This window comes from Anopheles stephensi, unplaced genomic scaffold, assembly GCF_013141755.1.
Source record: "Anopheles stephensi strain Indian unplaced genomic scaffold, UCI_ANSTEP_V1.0 ucontig162, whole genome shotgun sequence".
In the NCBI taxonomy this organism is placed as follows: domain Eukaryota; kingdom Metazoa; phylum Arthropoda; class Insecta; order Diptera; family Culicidae; genus Anopheles; species Anopheles stephensi.
Window position 1 is genome coordinate 17,501 of NW_023405083.1, and position 12,500 is coordinate 30,000.

Here is a 12,500-nt window from a genome sequence, read left to right on the forward strand (position 1 = left end):
TTCACCCACACGGCGTGAGCACGTCTCGCGACTGCAACTGGATGCGAGGAAAGATACGAGCGCGTTGGGCCGCAAGTGTTACTCGACCCGAGCCAACCGGTGGAAGTCCCCGTGCAATTGGTGATAACCTTATATGCTGTGGTGGATACATCCGTTGGTTGATACTAGAGGTCGAACCGTGCGACTTGACGCGCGCTCGCTCTTCACCCATGCTCACATGTGTGTGTGTGTTTAGGTTTGTGTACCATACCTCGTATGTCTCTCTGTGTTAGCACTCTCACTTTCAGCGCCCACGGTCCCGACAAGGATGCGGATCCGAGCACGCCATGCTGCGACAGCCTACCCCCCTATGATGGGGTCAGGACGGTCAGTTTGGTTAGAGTGTTGAGATAACTTGGTAGGCACTCAAGGATGTGTGCATCGGTCGGGTTGAGTCGTCCGATGCGCCATATGCGTTCAACGTGTCGATGTTCATGTGTCCTGCAGTTCACATTCTGACGCGCATTTAGCTGCGGTCTTCATCGATCCATGAGCCGAGTGATCCCCTGCCTAGGGTTTAACGTACACACCGAACTAGTTGATGAATGGAACCGAAGTCCATCCATCCATTATACACATACCAACACACAACTCTGGTTCCCTAGTACCACACTGCAGGCGCCCACGGCCCCGACGGTTGCGGAGCCGAGCACGCCAAAGTGCGACTGTCGATCACCCCGTTGTGACACGACAATCAGTCAGTGTATAAGGTACCCGGTACTACCAAAGTGTGCATCTTTACTGACCTTCGCCGAGGCAGTGGTATGTGTATCCCTTTGAAAGAGTTGCTTTCGCTCAACTCTACCAAGTGTGCTACACCATCTTGTGGTTGTAGCGTGCGCGTCAGCATATTGTGCCGACGATGCGTTTGGCAACCTCACTCTCGGACTTGTTTGATGGGTAATGATATGTCCATTATACACAAACCAACACACAACTCTGGTTCCCTAGTACCACACTGCAGGCGCCCACGGCCCCGACGGTTGCGGAGCCGAGCACGCCAAAGTGCGACTGTCGATCACCCCTTTGTGACACGACAATCAGTCAGTGTATAAGGTACCCGGTACTGCCAAAGTGTGCGTCTTTACTGACCTGCGCCGAGTCAGTGGTATGTGTATCCCTTTGAAAGAGTTGCTTTCGCTCAACTCTACCAAGTGTGCTACACCATCTTGTGGTTGTAGCGTGCGCGTCAGCATGTGATGCCGACGATGCGTTTGGCAACCTCACTCCCGGACTTGTTTGATCGGTAATGATCCTTCCGCAGGTTCACCTACGGAAACCTTGTTACGACTTTTACTTCCTCTAAATCATCAAGTTCGGTCAACTTCGGCCGTGCCAACTGCAGCTCACGAAGGAACCGCGGAAGGTATGCCTCCAGAGACCTCACTAAATAATCCATCGGTAGTAGCGACGGGCGGTGTGTACAAAGGGCAGGGACGTAATCAGCGCTAGCTAATGACTAGCACTTACTAGAAATTCCAGGTTCATGGGGACCGTTGCAGTCCCCAATCCCAACTAAATGAGCATTTGGGTGATTTCCCGTTCCTCTCGGAATGGGGGCGCCTATTGGCGAGAACACGCTGCTGCCCACATTGTAGCACGCGTGCAGCCCAGAACATCTAAGGGCATCACGGACCTGTTATCGCTCACTCTCACCTTGCTAAACACAAGTTGTCCCGCTAAGCAGGGCAAACTAGTGCGACGACCGCCCGCGAAGGCGCCGCCGCCCCGTAACGTCAGGTGCGCCCGGAGGCACACTGCTGACAGCGTTCTAGTTAGCTTGTTTGAGTCGCGTTCGTTATCGGAATTAACCAGACAAATCATTCCACGAACTAAGAACGGCCATGCACCACTACCCTTAAATTTGAGAAAGAGCTCTTAATCTGTCTTACCTCGATAAGTTCGGACCTGGTAAGTTTTCCCGTGTTGAGTCAAATTAAGCCGCAAGCTCCACTTCTTTTTTTTTTTTTTTAAATTGCATTCGTTTATTCATTTAAATTTATAAAAGTTTTGCCGCGTTACTTATTTATAACAATAAACGATACAGAAACACGCATGAACAATTATAAAACGAATAAACCTCTCCATTGCCGGCGGCCTTCCCGACGGAGGCGTAGCCACCGGCTGCAATGGCGTCCCTGACTAAATTTAGTAAGGGCCCGCGCCCCGCCTGTCTAAACGTAAACACAACATTAAAAATGAAGGACTTACATTAACACACCTAACATTTACGAAGCGGGCGTGCCCGCGGTTCGTCGAGTCTCCATTTTTTCCCTATTTCTAACGTATAGTATGTACGCACACACACACGCACACACATAAGTACGCAGACACTTTGACGCTTACGGTGGGACAGAACAGACATCCGCACAAACGTAAACGAAAAAGACGGGCCTAGCTCTCACAGTGCACGCGCACGCTCTCTCTCCTACTGCCGGTCGGGTACGAACATCCGCACAAAGCGGACGACGCAAAATGCCGAACGTACCCGAACCGAGCGCACGCGCGCTCTCTCTCGCCCGACTGTGCTAGAACGAACGACCGCACAAAGCGGAGACGGCAAAATGCCGGTCTCGCCCGGTCGTGTTTTCGCACGCTCGCTGACTGGCCGATCGTTTCGGCCGTAACCGCTCCCACTCAACGCGTAGACGTGTTGGTGGTCGCGATGGCGGCTTCTACGTCGGCCGACATTAAGCCGCGATGGCGATCCTGTCGCTCGTGGCGGCGTTGGCGTTCTCGCGCGCGCCTGTTGGCCCGTCGTCGGGCTAGCTCCTCCTCCGTCGGCGGTGCTCTGCTTCGGCGAGTTCGGCCCGAACGCAATGGCGGCAATGTACCCGCGCGTAATTGGGCGCGGTATTCCCGCTGCCGTTGGTTCCGCCTTAGCCGACGACGAAGTAACACTTCGGCCGATGGCGGAACTCGTTCGGGCCGAACTGGGCGTTGCCTCTCCTGCTGCTGATTGGACGGGTGCTGTTGTTGGTCCATGTCCATCTCCCCGATGGCGGATGTCTGCCGTTGCCGGCGTCTTCGCCGTTGGCCAGCGTTTCTGGCTTCACGGCGGACCTGTTGCCGAACGCGTTCCGCCAGCTCATTGGCGGAAACGATCCCGCCAGCGATGGCCGCGTTTTCGGCAACCTGCTGCTCCAGCCACCTTTGTTGTAGAAAGCTGCAGATCCGCCGTGTTGCCGTGGCCGTTCGCTGCCAAGCCTCCGGGCTCGACAGCAGAAAACGCTCCAGCTCATCGGGGGAAATGACGACGCCGTCCGCGTCCGTCAAGAACTGCACTCTCGTGTCGGCGAACCTCGGACAGTGGAACACCACGTGCTCTGCCGACTCCACGGTGTTGTCAGCGCAGAAGGGGCAGGTCGGGGCAGAGGTGAAACCCATAGCATGTAGGTACTCCCGGAAGAAGCCATGTCCGGAGAGTACCTGGCTAAGGAAGAAATCAACCTCGCCGTGCTTCCTACCTACCCAGCCGGCAATATCCGGCAGCACGCGGTGAGCCCATCGTAGGAACCTGCTCGCGGTCGGATGAGCGGCATCCTGGTCCCACGATGTCTGCCACTGCCTGATGGTCGCCGAGTGCTCCAGCCGCTTGATCACCTCCTTGTCTATCAGCACCCGCCTCTGCAACGCCCGTTGATGCCTGGTATAGCACCGCGCGATCTCGTCCACCTGCAGGTGTAGCGGGACCAGTCCAGCCAGCACTACCGCCGTGTCGTAGCCGACGGTACGGAAGGTCCTGGCGACACCTTTCGCCAAAGGTCGCTGCAGCTGCTCCAGTTTCCGCCTGCACCACTGGAACTTCACCGCCTCCGCCCAGATGGGTGCCGCGTATCGCACAACCGAGTCCGCCACTGCTGCCAGCAGCCGACGTTTAGCCATCCTCGGTCCGGCGTGGTTGGACATCACGCCGGTGGCCAGCTTCACCACACGGAGTGCCTTTGCGGTGGCCTTCTCGACGTGTGGCTTCCACGAGAGGTGGTCGTGAAGCATGACCCCGAGGTAGCGTATCGCCGGCTTCGAGCGGACCTCGACGCCGTTGATCACTACGGGCACCGCTGGATGGCCCCGACGCAGACTGGAGATGAGGACGATCTCCGTCTTTTCCGGGGCCAGCTGCAACCGATGTTGCTCCATCCAGGCGGAAATCGCTGCCACAGCTTCCTCCGCTACACCTGCCGCCTCCTCCGGTGTACACCCCTTGGCGAGTACTGCCAGGTCGTCCGCAAAGCCGATGACGGATGCACCTTCCGGCAGCTGCACTCCGAACACGCCGTCGTACAGGATATTCCACAGGGTGGGGCCCAGAATGGACCCCTGCGGAACACCTGCCGTTACTCGGCGTGTTACCGGACCGGAGCTGGTATCATACGTCAGCTCACGGTCGGAGAAGTACTCCTGCAGGATGCTGCGCAGTCCTGAGGGCACTCCTTTGGTCTGCAGCGCCAGTGCTATGGCCTGCCAGTCTGCGGAATTGAAGGCGTTACGGACGTCCAGAGCAACGACAAGCAGGCAGCGCTTGTCGCGTCTATTCGTTCGCCCGAAACTCATCGCAGATCTGGCGGCCTCCATCACCAGCCCAACCGCCTGAAGTGTCGACCGACCACGCCGAAAGCCGAACTGGTATTCGGAGAGGAGCGGCTCCGTCGGCATCTCGATGTGGTCGTTCAGGCGGTTCAGCAGTACTCGCTCGTACACCTTGCCGGGCGTGTCCAGCAACATCACCGGTCTCACCGATGACGGCTCGCCCGGGGGTTTTCCCGGTTTGGGAAGCAGCACCAGCTTCGCCTTCCTCCATTGCCGCGGGAAGCGGCCAGCATCCATCTGCTCCTGGAGGAGCCTCGCGAACGTCGTCGGATGCGCCCGGATGGCAGCCGAAAGGGCAGCGTTCGGCAGTCCATCCAGACCGGGCGCCTTCCGAGGGTTCAGGCCAGCTGCGATGTCGAGCAACTCCTGCTCCGTCACTGGCCTGATGTCGACGCCGTCCGATTCGATGGTAGGCCAGGCAACAGGGGGGTGGTTCGGGCACAGCGCGTCCACAATGCGCTGCAGAACGGCCGGATCGCGTTCTTGTGCGACGCGGCTCCCTCCGAGCCGTCGCAGGAGCTCCCCCTGCCACCTACCCGTCTCATCATCCTCCAGGTGTTGCAGAAACTCGTTGTAACGGTCCCGCTTGCTAGCCCGGATCTCAGCTGTCAGCAGCTGGCGGGCCTCCTGGTGCCGTGCAGAAGCTGTTCTGCGGGCTGCCGTGTCGCTAGTCGGTACCCTGCTGTACCGTTCCCAAGCCAGGCGGCAGTTCTCCCGTAGCCGGCCGATTTCTGGTGTCCACCAGTACGCCGGACGTCCTGTGTGGCCGACTGACGGGGAAACCTCCGCCATGATCTCGCTGCACGCCCGGCTCAGGGTTCGGGTCAGGCCCTCAGGGTCCGTGGCCTCCTCCACGAAGTTGGCTGCCCGCAACGCGATGTCGAACAGCTCCCGGCTAAACTCCTTTGCCCGCCAGCGTCTGCCCGCTGCTCTCACTGCTGGTGCTGCTTCTGCTCCCGTAGAGTTGCGGCTCGTTGCCGCCGGCCTTTCCCCCACCTCGAAGCGGATGTACCGGTGGTCGCTGAATGAGTAAGTTCCCAGCATCCTCCATTGCCTGTCGGGGTCCCCGACGAGGTCCTGCCTGCTGATGGAAGTACTGGCGAAGGCGACGTCCACAATGCTCGGGCGAGCGACGCCGTTCCCGAGGAAGGTGGCTTCCCTCCCCAGGTTCAGGACATCGAGCCCGAGACCCTCCGCCAGCTGTAGCAGTTCCTCGCCCTTCGCGTTGGTCCTGCTGCTGCCCCAGGCGCTATGCCAGGCGTTGAAGTCGCCGGCAAGCAACACTCGGGGGCGTCCTGAGGCGAGCACCTCAATGCGTTGCAGCATCTCGACAAACTGGGGAACCCCGATGCTTGGCGACGCGTAACACGCTATGCAAGCTCCACTTCTTGTGGTGCCCTTCCGTCAATTCCTTTAAGTTTCAACTTTGCAACCATACTTCCCCCGGAACCCGATTTTGGTTTCCCGGAAGCTACTGAGAGCACCGAATGTAGTAGCGTCTCCCAATTGCTGATTGGCATCGTTTACGGTTAGAACTAGGGCGGTATCTAATCGCCTTCGATCCTCTAACTTTCGTTCTTGATTAATGAAAGCATCCATGGCAAACGCTTTCGCTTCAGTTGGTCCTACGACGGTCTACGAATTTCACCTCTCGCGCCGTAATACCAATGCCCCCAACTACTTCTGTTAATCATTACCTCTGGGTCTATACAAAACCAACCAAAAGACTCAGACCGAGGTCATGTTCCATTATTCCATGCAAGATTATTCTCGGCCAACGCCAACCCTGGGCGGGTGTGGACGCTTTTGTACTAGCCTGCTTGAAGCACTCTAATTTGTTCAAGGTAAATGGGAGCTGCCCGGGCACCACGCACCGGCTCGGGACGTGCCCGACCGATCACGAGGTTGACGCCCAGGCACACCATTGTGAGTCGCAGCCGCGAGCTCGCGCACGAACGTATCCGGCGTGTGCCGGGCGCCCGCGGCGGTCGCGTGTCTGGACGGGGAATCAACTTCGAACGTTTTAACCGCAACAACTTTAATATACGCTAGTGGAGCTGGAATTACCGCGGCTGCTGGCACCAGACTTGCCCTCCACTTGATCCTTATTGAAGGATTTATGCTCAATTCATTCCAATTATGGACCATCGTTAGAGAGGTCCATATTGTTATTTCTCGTCACTACCTCCCCGTGCCGGGATTGGGTAATTTACGCGCCTGCTGCCTTCCTTGGATGTGGTAGCCATTTCTCAGGCTCCCTCTCCGGAATCGAACCCTGATTCCCCGTTACCCGTCGCAACCATGGTAGTCCTCTACACTACCATCAATAGTTGATAGGGCAGACATTTGCAAGATCTGTCGTCGGTCAAGCGACCATACGATCGGCATCCTTATCCAGACTTCAACTCAAGCCGCCCGGAGGCGATTGGTTTTACTAATAAGTGCACCAGTTCCACCGCCCGCAAGCGGACAGCGGTCCCGGCATGTTGCATGTATTAGCTCTGGCTTTTCCACAGTTATCCAAGTAACTGATGGGTGGATGATCTTGTGAATTATGGCTGTTGTACTGAGCCTTATGCGGTTTCACATTCATTTATGTTTGTACTTAGACATGCATGGCTTAACCTTTGAGACAAGCGTATATTACTGGTAGGATCAACCAGAATTCGTCTTCGTCAATTGCTTGTTCGATATTTTTTGTCTACCAGGGCACCAGTCCCCGCAGACTCTCTTTCTACGTTCATCAGGTGACACAATCTTTGTTGTGACCACTCTCATTGACCTGCGGCAGTACACCGACTCCACAGCGCCAATAACCACACGAGCAAAGGTTGTTCAGGAGGATGTCAGATTATCGATGTACATCGTACACCAACATTTGACGTACCGAGGCATTACACCCCGCACGCCCCCAACAGGACCAATCAAGGCTCGCATACGACCTGCGACTTACTGCGGCTCCCTGAAGGTCCCCGTAGGACGACCATCACCAGTTAAGGTGTAGTTGACTTGTCAGGGCACGGTAGTCCCCACAAGTCCCCGATTATTCGTGGATATCGTCCTACGATTGTTTCTGACTCCTTTTGCTCCCCGCAGGTCCCCGTAGGACGACCATCACCAGTTAAGGTGTAGTTGACTTGTCAGGGCACGGTAGTCCCCACAAGTCCCCGATTATTCGTGGATATCGTCCTACGAGTTTTTGTGACCCTTGGGTTCCCGGCAGGTCCCCGTAGGACAACCATCACCAGTTAAGGTGTAGTTGACTTGTCAGGGCACGGTGGTCCCCACAAGTCCCCGATTATTCGGAGATATTGTCCTACGAGTTTTAGTGACCCTTTTGTTCCCCGCAGGTCCCCGTAGGACGACCATCACCAGTTAAGGTGTAGTTGACTTGTCAGGGCACGGTAGTCCCCACAAGTCCCCGATTATTCGTGGATATCGTCCTACGAGTTTTTGTGACCCTTGGGTTCCCGAACTTTGCTACGATGGTTCTGCCTCCAGAGGAGACTTATGAACACTTCGTATCATTTCTTACACCGAACCATGGGATCGCGAGATTGCTCCCGGATCCCTAATCACCTTACATTTTCGTTTCGTTTCCGTACACTACGATGAGCTAATTCAATTTGTTTGTTCGTCTGGCGAACGTTTTATTGCGGAATTACCGCGGTACTTCCAGCCGGGTATGGCTGCCGTACGACCTACAGGATAGATCATCGAACCACTTTTCGTGCATATTGTCCGTCGAGGGTATCACCTCGATACCCCCAACAGACCTTTGGACACTTCCTCACTACTCCTTGGAGCAGCAATCAGGGAACCATATAGTAGGAACAGCCGAATATGGAACTCTTTTCGTACTTTGGACACCTCCTATAACTTGTATGGCGACTTCGGGGACCTTCATTTCGTTCTCAGTTGGTACCCCTATTTCGGTCTTTGGACACCTCGTCTTACCCGTATAACTCACTTTAGGTCCACTTATTTGCCTGATATCTCATCGTGAACCCGTTTTTCGTACACCGTACACACCTAGGAACACCACATATGCGTTTCCCTTTCGATCGTGAAGTTTTCAAATTTTTCGATTTTTGGTCCTAGAAATTCATGAACGGTGGGAGACCAAAATTTTTCATAAAAAAAAAATTTTCACCGTTTGACCATAAAAACCTTCTTTTCGTACATACCCCATCATTTCTTCACGTTTTAGGCCATTTCTGAAATTTTCGCTTCGATAGTGTGTCCCCTATAATACAAAATGAACATTTTGCATCTCCCACAAGTGGCCATTTTTTTCCGCCACTGAAGAACACGACCTCGGGAACTCGGACCTAGGACGTGGCCATGTAAGTCATAGGCCACCCCAACTTTTGCAAAATACTGTTTCTTTTCACTTTTCATGATCTAAGGCGCGTTCCGACGGCGTTTTGAACAAATTTATGAGAAAAAAAATTTTGACCCTCGGACCAAAATTTTTTCGTTCGGGGCCCCATGGCCTATGGCCAGTATGGGAACTCGGGATGCCGATATGACAAAATTTGTCAAAAAATCACTAAAAAGTCGCTATGGCCCATTATTTAGAGCTTGTTGAGACCTTTCTAAAACACCTTGGTTGACCCCTGTCCGATAAGTAGTTTTCGAGATATTCGAGAAAATGTGATTTTTTGGGACTTAGAAAATTTTTGACCCGTACCCTAAGAAAAAGTGATTTTTTCATAGGACAATTTTTTCTTCGCAAATACTGTTTGGTTTCACTTTTCATTATTAGAAACGCGTTCCGAAGCCATTTTCATCAAAATCTCGTGAAAAAAAAATTTCACCCCCGGACCAAAAGTTGGCCGTTCGGTGCCCTATGGCCTATGGCCAGTATGGGAACCAAGGATGCCGATATGCGAAAAAGTGTCAAAAAATCACTTGAAAGTCGCTATGGCTCATTAAATAGAGCTTGTAAAGACCTTTCTAAAACACCTTGGTTGACCCCTGTCCGATAAGTAGTTTTCGAGATATTCGAGAATAAGTGATTTTTTGGGACTTAGAAAATTTTTGACCCGTACCCTAAGAAAAAGTGATTTTTTCATAGGACAATTTTTTCTTCGCAAATACTGTTTGGTTTCACTTTTCATTATTAGAAACGCGTTCCGAAGCCATTTTCATCAAAATCTCGTGAAAAAAAAATTTCACCCCCGGACCAAAAGTTGGCCGTTCGGTGCCCTATGGCCTATGGCCAGTATGGGAACCAAGGATGCCGATATGCGAAAAAGTGTCAAAAAATCACTTGAAAGTCGCTATGGCTCATTAAATAGAGCTTGTAAAGACCTTTCTAAAACACCTTGGTTGACCCCTGTCCGATACGTAGTTTTCGAGATATTCGAGAATAAGTGATTTTTTGGGACTTAGAAAATTTTTGACCCGTACCCTAAGAAAAAGTGATTTTTTCATAGGACAATTTTTTCTTCGCAAATACTGTTTGGTTTCACTTTTCATTATTAGAAACGCGTTCCGAAGCCATTTTCATCAAAATCTCGTGAAAAAAAAATTTCACCCCCGGACCAAAAGTTGGCCGTTCGGTGCCCTATGGCCTATGGCCAGTATGGGAACCAAGGATGCCGATATGCGAAAAAGTGTCAAAAAATCACTTGAAAGTCGCTATGGCTCATTAAATAGAGCTTGTAAAGACCTTTCTAAAACACCTTGGTTGACCCCTGTCCGATACGTAGTTTTCGAGATATTCGAGAATATGTGATTTTTTGGGACTTAGAAAATTTTTGACCCGTACCCTAAGAAAAAGTGATTTTTTCATAGGACAATTTTTTCTTCGCAAATACTGTTTGGTTTCACTTTTCATTATTAGAAACGCGTTCCGAAGCCATTTTCATCAAAATCTCGTGAAAAAAAAATTTCACCCCCGGACCAAAAGTTGGCCGTTCGGTGCCCTATGGCCTATGGCCAGTATGGGAACCAAGGATGCCGATATGCGAAAAAGTGTCAAAAAATCACTTGAAAGTCGCTATGGCTCATTAAATAGAGCTTGTAAAGACCTTTCTAAAACACCTTGGTTGACCCCTGTCCGATAAGTAGTTTTCGAGATATTCGAGAATATGTGATTTTTTGGGACTTAGAAAATTTTTGACCCGTACCCTAAGAAAAAGTGATTTTTTCATAGGACAATTTTTTCTTCGCAAATACTGTTTGGTTTCACTTTTCATTATTAGAAACGCGTTCCGAAGCCATTTTCATCAAAATCTCGTGAAAAAAAAATTTCACCCCCGGACCAAAAGTTGGCCGTTCGGTGCCCTATGGCCTATGGCCAGTATGGGAACCAAGGATGCCGATATGCGAAAAAGTGTCAAAAAATCACTTGAAAGTCGCTATGGCTCATTAAATAGAGCTTGTAAAGACCTTTCTAAAACACCTTGGTTGACCCCTGTCCGATACGTAGTTTTCGAGATATTCGAGAATAAGTGATTTTTTGGGACTTAGAAAATTTTTGACCCGTACCCTAAGAAAAAGTGATTTTTTCATAGGACAATTTTTTCTTCGCAAATACTGTTTGGTTTCACTTTTCATTATTAGAAACGCGTTCCGAAGCCATTTTCATCAAAATCTCGTGAAAAAAAATTTCACCCCCGGACCAAAAGTTGGCCGTTCGGTGCCCTATGGCCTATGGCCAGTATGGGAACCAAGGATGCCGATATGCGAAAAAGTGTCAAAAAATCACTTGAAAGTCGCTATGGCTCATTAAATAGAGCTTGTAAAGACCTTTCTAAAACACCTTGGTTGACCCCTGTCCGATACGTAGTTTTCGAGATATTCGAGAATAAGTGATTTTTTGGGACTTAGAAAATTTTTGACCCGTACCCTAAGAAAAAGTGATTTTTTCATAGGACAATTTTTTCTTCGCAAATACTGTTTGGTTTCACTTTTCATTATTAGAAACGCGTTCCGAAGCCATTTTCATCAAAATCTCGTGAAAAAAAAATTTCACCCCCGGACCAAAAGTTGGCCGTTCGGTGCCCTATGGCCTATGGCCAGTATGGGAACCAAGGATGCCGATATGCGAAAAAGTGTCAAAAAATCACTTGAAAGTCGCTATGGCTCATTAAATAGAGCTAGTAAAGACCTTTCTAAAACACCTTGGTTGACCCCTGTCCGATAAGTAGTTTTCGAGATATTCGAGAATATGTGATTTTTTGGGACTTAGAAAATTTTCGACCATGACATATATGAAAAGTGATTTTTTCATAGGACCAAAAAGTTTGTCCAAATAGGGTTTTGGTTCACTTTTTATGGTCAGATAAGTGATCCGATGCTATTTTCATGATCATTAGAGGGATTTCACGCTGTGACCAAAAATTTTCATACTTCATACTTGTCTCCGTGCCGTATATGGGAGGACCGGGGGAACATGTCTTCGTAAGTCGTGATGTTCAGTGACGGATTTCTGGGACTTAGAAAAAAAATGTGCTCTCAGGCACATTATATGTTTCATACACACATGATTTTCATTCTTCATACTTGTCCCCGTGCCGTACATGGGAGGACCGGGGGAACATGTCTTCGTAAGTCGTGATGTTCAGTGACGGATTTCTGGGACTTAGAAAAAAAATGTGCTCTCAGGCACATTATATGTTTCATACACACATGATTTTCATTCTTCATACTTGTCCCGGTGCCGTATATGGGAGGACCGGGGGAACATGTCTTCGTAAGTCGTGATGTTCAGTGACGGATTTCTGGGACTTAGAAAAAAAATGTGCTCTCAGGCACATTATATGTTCCATACACACATGATTTTCATTCTTCATACTTGTCCCCGTGCCGTATATGGGAGGACCGGGGGAACATGTCTTCGTAAGTCGTGATGTTCAGTG

General features: G+C 51.0%; 1 non-coding gene across 1 annotated transcript; it reads right to left on the reverse strand.

Annotated features, from left to right (window-relative positions):
* Positions 1 to 399: 399 nt before the first annotated feature.
* LOC118515544 lies at positions 400 to 557 on the reverse strand. Its single transcript, XR_004907211.1, has one exon. It is a non-coding gene; the product is annotated as a 5.8S ribosomal RNA (ribosomal RNA).
* Between the last annotated feature and the right edge of the window lie 11,943 nt (positions 558 to 12,500).